This window comes from Triturus cristatus, chromosome 2_2, assembly GCF_964204655.1.
Source record: "Triturus cristatus chromosome 2_2, aTriCri1.1, whole genome shotgun sequence".
In the NCBI taxonomy this organism is placed as follows: Eukaryota; Metazoa; Chordata; class Amphibia; order Caudata; family Salamandridae; genus Triturus; species Triturus cristatus.
The window spans coordinates 712,259,480-712,265,778 of NC_140582.1; the positions used below are offsets into that span (position 1 = coordinate 712,259,480).

At 42.6% G+C, this 6,299-nt stretch overlaps 1 non-coding gene across 1 annotated transcript; it reads right to left on the reverse strand.

Moving 5' to 3' along the window:
* Positions 1-4,690: 4,690 nt before the first annotated feature.
* Positions 4,691-4,872, reverse strand: LOC146862682 (U2 spliceosomal RNA). The gene has a single exon (XR_014978645.1). It is a non-coding gene; the product is annotated as a U2 spliceosomal RNA (small nuclear RNA).
* Positions 4,873-6,299: the final 1,427 nt, after the last annotated feature.

Consider the following 6,299-nt stretch of genomic DNA (forward strand, 5'->3'; position numbering starts at 1 on the left):
TATTTCGGGAGAGATTTGAGCTTTCCAGTACGCTTTGGGCCAGATGTACGAAGCTCTTTCAAGCTCGCAAACGGCCCAATTCTGCAAATCAGGCCGTTTACGACCTCCAATAATCTTTTTTAACGTACTAAGCCCTATTTGCCATTCGTTAAGCTATTTCCAAATCACAAATTGGGTTTGCGAGTCGCTATTAGGAAGAGGAGTGCCAAGTGTATCCCTTCCTAATAACGAGTCGCTGGGGAATGTAAGAATGTTTTGTGACCGGATTGCGGTTGCAAAACATTGATGCTTTTCAGACTCCGGGAAGGAGGTCGTAACCCATTCGTAAACGAGAAGAGATCCACCAAGAGACCCCCTTCCCCTTTGTGAAAATGGGCGCCAATATTTTTAAAGAGCAGGAAATGGTCCCATGGACCACTGCCTGCTCTTAAAAAATGATAAGAAAACTTTGTGTTTTTCTGTTTTAAATGCATCCTGTTTTCCTTTAAGAAACATGGGCTGCATTTCAAAATAAAAAAAAACTGCTTTGTTTAAAAAGCAGTCACAGACATGGTGGTGAGCTGACCCCAGTGGGCCACCATCCCTGTGAGTGCTAGCCATTCACAGTGGGTCGCAAATTGCGACTTGCCTCGTGAATATTAATGAGGCAGGTCCCTTGCAACCCAGTGGGAATCGCAAACAGTGTAAAACACACTGTTGTCCATAGCTGTTTGCGATTTCCTAATAGCGAATTGCAAATATTTGTTATTAGGAAATCGCAAATGGAAGTCTATGTAGATCTGGTGTCTTTTTCAGGTTGGCGGCATGCCGCATTGGCACATCCTCATTTACAAAATGAATGGGACGAGGAAGGGGATGATAATATGGTGCCATAGGGGGTGCCATATTAAAGAGGAGGGCCTCCTGCTCGTGTATGTAAATACTGAGGGGCTTATTAATAAGTCCCTTGCGCTGACGGTGCGTCACTTTTTATGATGTTCCGGTGGCGGATGAGCCTGCTCCATATTTACTAGGCACCACTAAGCGACTTTTTTGGGCTTATTGCTGTCTTGTAAATATTGTTCTAAAGGGGGGTTCCATGGGGGTGTTCCCAGCAACATCCATGGCTTTTTGACACTTGTAAGTCTGAAGCAGCGCCAAAAATGTAGGCCTCCCCTGGGAGGCATAAGGGAGGCACAAGGGGGATAAATATCTTAATTTCCGCTCGTTTTTGCTTTGCATGTATGGTGCGAAGGTACCTGTTTTGGCGCACGGCAGCCCATCGTGGGCCAGCGCAGGGGAAAAGGGCAGGAATGTGCCGTATCTGATAGCGCCCATTCCTGCCCTTTTCTTTTTTCCGTAGGGCAGCCCAGCAGGACGGCCTGCAGTGCTGCCCAATGGCAAGAACTCATTAATGAGGCCCTGAGACAAGTTAGAACAAATCAGGATAAGGAAGATTATTGGTAAGTAATCCCAGTATCACCAAATATTGAAAAACTGAAGTTCTGCAAACTGCTTACTAGTACTGTACAACTACGCTCAAGGTGGTATAATTCTATACAAGATTAAACCAATTAAATGTGCAAATAGTTTTCATTTACTTCCACTTATTGGATTGTTTGAGAATGTATGCCAGGGAGGCCTCTTCCTTAAGCTGGCACTTATCATTAAACAAAGCGTTTTAAAGGGAGTCGTGGTGACAGGAGCTTTTGAGTCAGGCAGAGGGCGCGCATGCCTTCCCCCTTCCTCCATGGAATAATGCTGCGGTTTAATAATAGCAGCCGGTCGAGGACAGTTATCTAGGTGAAAGGTTACAATCAAGTCATCGGCTAGCGGCGAGCTACAAGAATGTTCGGGGTCATTATGGGGTGCTTGACAGCCATTCACAGTCGAGTTTGGAAGGGAAACAGGACACGCCTCTCCTCTGATTGGTGGAGATGACATCGCATGTTTAAAGGTGACCCGAGAAAGGAAAGTCTTGGGTTTCAAGGCTGGCAGAGTGCGCTCTCGGTGTGTCGAAGTTCCACTGTCTAGCAAGCTCCGCCCCCTCTCCCCTTTGCACTGAGAAGCTCGTGCAACCACTAGTTGGTGTATGGGAAGGGTTTTAGGATTTCAAGAACTTGAAAGGGACAACCTATTTCTTTTCTGTATTTCCAACGTCTCAGTTCTGTTAACACTGCGGCACAGTGTACAGCTAGATTTCAACATTGACAAAAACATTTCCCTGCTCGATGTTTTTATCTGGCACGGGTTAGAGCCGTGCGCCTGTTTTAGGCGCCTGCAGAGGAAACAATTAATTTAACCCCGTTTCTCCCGTGTTCGTGCTCCGTTTTCAGAAGCTACACTGCGGAAATAGTGAACAAGGTTTGCCTCTTTCTGTTTCTGAGCTGTGCTGTGTGAAAATGAAACACAGATTCAGAGAAATATCTGGATACATGAATTCAGGGCCTCATTTACTAGTTTGTGACGCAGGGCAGCAAGTCATTTTGGTGGCTGCCATGCTTCAAAAGTAAAAGGAAGTAATAAGCCGTATCTATGAGATGCGTCGCATTCCTGTCCTCTTCCACTGCGCTCGCGCACAATTGGTTGCCTTGTGCCGGCATCCATGATGCAAGGGTCCCTGAGCCGCAGGGATGATTGTTTTTGTGCAGGAGGGTGCACCTTCTTGCACAAAAACAATCAATGGAGGCGTTTTCCTCCTGTATGCACATACAAAGGAAAAAACAAGGAGAAATTAAGATACTTCTTCTTGTTACGCATTCCTTGAGGAGGGAGGGCTTTTGACGCATTCTCAGGTTTACAAGTCCTGGTAAATCTTGGAATGCACCAAAATCCATGGGTGTTGCATGGGAACACCCACCGCAACTCCCATTGAATGCCTCTGCGATGCAGAGTAAGGCGACGCAGTGACTTGTGCTGCTTTGCCTTACTCCATATCTACGAGCTCATGAAAAGCCATGTAGATACGGGTCTGCACTCTGCGCTGCCGTTATGTGAAAAAAAAAGTGGTGCGTGAAAAAAAGTGACGCACCGTTGGCGCAGTGGGCTTTGAAATAAGCCCCTCAGTTAACACCTCTCTGCAGGCGCAAAAAACAGGGACTAGAAAACCCCATCATGACAACGGCACCAGTTTGTCTTTGCTGTAGCAAGGTGCACTCAGACTCACACATAAACCTTCAGCGCACAAGTGAAACCTGTTCTAGAGGGGACCCCTCAACTGACCAGAATATGCAGTAAAACCACCGATTTCTGTCATCACCCGAAACATCCAGCTTCAATGCATTTCATATTTGACATTGTTTCTCTTTGAGGTGTGTTTACCAAGGTTTGCGTTGTGTAGTGCAGATAACATTGTAGGAGGAGGTTAACACAGTACCCATTTCCCCAAACATATTCTGTTCTATTTTTTACAGCATGGGTAATAAAGTCAACCAGTGCCGGCTGCAGATAAAGGCTGAGGGAGGGGGATTCCAAATGATAAGAGAATAAAATGTCCCGGATGTATGCTCTGTGCAATGTTTCAGCTACGCACGTGTGCGTTCTAGTGTCTTTCATCTACGCTTGCTCCTTCATACGTGCGACACATAAGCGTGCACCAGAAGGTTTAGTGAATCAGGAAAGCAGTTGTATATTGTGTCCCCTCACAAAGCTCTCAGTTGGTTCATGTAGTAATACTACATACAATTTTATAGATTCTATACCGATAGCAGTGCTATGTAAAAAAATAATCTTTTCTATTTTGATTTATTTTCAGAATTAGGGCGTTGATTCAGTGTTTGCAGTCATCGAACGTGATTAAGCGATTAACGCTAAATCACAGGAACAACCACTCGGGAAAGAAAAAACCTTTTACTTCTGAGTCTCTTCCTAAATAAAGTATAATCCTTCGATTAATAAAAGAGGTGTAAAGTATGGCACATGTGTGTGTTACTATTCTTAAACTCAAATACTTTACTCTGCAGTAGGTGGAATACAGGAACAAAAACTGGCATGTGACACAATCTGCTTTTAAAAAAAATCACTGCAGAGTTTGTAAATTTATTATATTTCAACTAAAAAAAAAGCAAAGTGACAAAGTATCTTATGTAGCCTGGATTTCCCTGTTTGTCAGTCAGCAACAAGTCAACATTTCACTAATTGTTTTTTTCATAATCAGAAGCATTGCGCTGATTTCTATCTGTGTTTTTCACGTCTTATTTCAGAGATCTGTCTCCACATCTGTATCTTTCTGTGAGGCAGTACTGCAGTTGGACGTGCACCTCATATTACACAAATAAACCTTAATCTACCTGCTTCTCACCAAACCACATCTTGATTGTTCTTGCTTAATTGCTCTTGATTGCACGGTTTCTTGCTAATCTGGTTCTAAATGTTCTTGCTAAACTGCACATTGATTTACACGGTTCTTTATACATTGCACCACAGCTGCTGGTGCCAGAGTGGACCGCAACTCCTCTTACAGTAATGAATATCCCCTATATCGGGCAATACAGCTGTGTACACCTGGATAGTAAGATAATGTGCTTTTCTTTATTTAAAACGATTATTTTACACTAAGCTCCTATTCTCACATTTGGTTTAAACAGACAGCCTATGTAGCCATGATACCCCCACAGTTCCAATATGTCATGGAACCAATCAATCTGAATCTTATAAAGCGTGACTACTCACCCGTGAGGGTCTCAAGGACCTGGGGGTTGGGGACGGGGTGGGGAAGTGCACCATTCCTGGAGGTACTACACTACCAGGTTGATGCGTGGCGCAAGCTCCTATTCCATCTCCATGTTCTGAAAATCAATTAAATATATGGTCCCCAGATAGAGAATGTATCCGTTATTAAAAAGATAAGAACAGATACTACACTTGATCTTAGCCAAAAGGCAGAGAAGTGATCTGCTATATATAAGCAGTAAAAGTGTGTGGGACTTCGATGCGGGGAAATGTTTAAAAAGCTTGTTGTCCCTACTCGGGTCCTCTATGATCCATGCCATTAGAATGGAGACCGGCATGGTATCACTGAACATACTGGCCCAGGTCGCGTTAATAAGATTTTGGCAACACTTGAGCATGGGAGAGGAACAAATGTCTCCCTGTGGTGTAAATATTAAATTCAGCAAATTGAATTGAAGTAGGCGAATGGGGTCAGAAAAATATTAGAGAACGTTTGTAGGAATATGAGGGTTACACTGTGCCTACAGAATCTTCAGATTGCTGTACTAAGAGCGAGCTAAGGGCATTAGGTAAAGAACTGTCTCGAGATGATGATTTACACTATCTCAAGGGGAAAAATATGAGTCTACTTTAAGCTGAACTCATGGCAGGACAAAGTATTCTTCCAATATGTGGACTTATCACCAAATTGCTGGGTAAGAAGTGAATTGTTAAGGATAAGGGTTGGGATTAATCCCAGTTATACAAATGCTAAGATACAAATGTTAATGATTGACTGGGGGGAATTGTACATGCAGCCTCCGTATTAAATGCAATATTTTGCATATTTTGTTGAATTGCTTCAAAGTTTTTACTCAATTGAAAATTATTTTACGTACAATCTTTTTAAAACCGTGCACAATCTGTGGTATTTTTAATTGAAATGCGTTCCCTGGATATAGAAGGTGCCATAAGGGGATTTATGGTTGCAGTCAAAAAGGTTTTAAGGTCTACATAGATCGGCAATTTTTAGACCATTTATGATTACAGTTTGGTTTTGTATAGCATGGTAAAGGTGTGGATACTAAAAGGATAGGTTTTACGGTATGTTAGTTTCTAATCAGGGGTTTTATTGAATGGATTGTTTTAACTTGTTAATGCAGGTTATTTAAGTGAATGTATGAATAAAACGTTGTTATGCTTATATATGTTATGTGTTTAAGGGCTTAAGGTCTAAATAAACATTTCTTTTGACTGACTGATTGACTGCCAGTGCATTAACAACATTTAACCAGACAAACCAGCAGTGTAAGCTAGACGAAAAAGTACTTTAAGCCAGGGGTTTCCAACCTTTTCTGTAATAAGCGCTACTTATTTGCAATAAAACTCATCAAGAGCTACTAATATTATTAGTTTTGTAATAGTGACCACATCAGACATAAGTGGCCACCATATGCAAGATTACTACCAGCGATCACATCAGTGAATGAGGTGTGATTGCCAGCAGCAAAAGGCTTTGATAATATTTCAGAGCTTAATATGTAAAATAATGAGTGCCGGTGCCCAAAGCACTGCTCAGAATCCTGCGGCTGGCACTATTAACGTCAATGCACTAACTACCAAGGCTGCGTAGCCCTGTTTCCACCTCATGCTTCTTTAATCCACTGTCA